This window comes from Mandrillus leucophaeus, unplaced genomic scaffold, assembly GCF_000951045.1.
Source record: "Mandrillus leucophaeus isolate KB7577 unplaced genomic scaffold, Mleu.le_1.0 Scaffold25, whole genome shotgun sequence".
Classification (NCBI taxonomy): Eukaryota; Metazoa; Chordata; class Mammalia; order Primates; family Cercopithecidae; genus Mandrillus; species Mandrillus leucophaeus.
Window position 1 is genome coordinate 7,487,878 of NW_012102587.1, and position 1,106 is coordinate 7,488,983.

Consider the following 1,106-nt stretch of genomic DNA (forward strand, 5'->3'; position numbering starts at 1 on the left):
GCTCTCCGCCATAACCTATACTTTTTTCATTCACACAACAATCACATCCTCAGTGGGGAGAAGAGGGCTGAAAATGTGGGTGAGAAGGTGTATTTTCAGTGAGGGGGTAAAAGGAGAGAAAGGGTTATGGTGGATCACTCCGTGGCCCACCATAACCGAAAACACACAAGAAAGGGAGTTTTGAGAAATTCTCTTAGCCTAGCCCACGCTGACACAGTTCAAACCCACCACAACCATGTGTATTTTTTTGTGACCTTGGACAAGTGACTTAACTTTTCAAAGTGGCTTCGCTTTTCAAAGCTTCAGTTTTACCATCTGTAAAATAACGAAAACATAGCAAAGCATTCCTATGAAAATTAAATATAGTTATCCCTGCTGAGTTTTTAGCACTCAACTATGTGTTTGGCACATAATTCGTGCTCAATAAATGTTCGCTGTTATAATTAATCTTGCCTCTCCTCTTATTCTTATATCTCAGTTGGTGGCCTAAAAATCCACCCTTTCATCCAAGCTGGCAACCTTGGAGTCGGATTCCTTATAGCCCGCCACAAAGGCCATGTTCCTTAGCACATCCCTAGAGACTCTCCATGACCTAGACCCTGCCTCTTGGCCAGCCTCAATGCATGGAACTCAGTTAATCACAATCTTTGGTTTATGTTACAATTTCAGAATTGGTCCATGTATGACCTCTTTCTGTTTTCATTTATTTGTGTTTATTTCTAACTCACCACCCATGCAAGAACCAACACTGGCTATACTGTGCCTCTGTGCTCCCTTCCATTACTCTGCCTGCCTCCCCCAAGCACAGGTGACCACCCACGAAGTCACTTGGAAAGCCTGATTCTAGATCTTTGTATTAAAGGGCTTGATAAGCCTCCCTGCCCACTCTACTTCCCACCTCTTGTATTTTGAGGAACAGCCCACCAGAGGGAGAGTTTGGAATTGCCAAAGACACACACACACACCCAGAATGGCTACCTCAGACTGCCCAGTGTACAAAGAGAAAAAAGAACCATCCTGGCTAACACGGTGAAACCCCGTCTCTACTAAAAATGCAAAAAAATTAGCCGGGCGAGGCGGCGGGCGCCTGTAGTCCCAGCTACTCA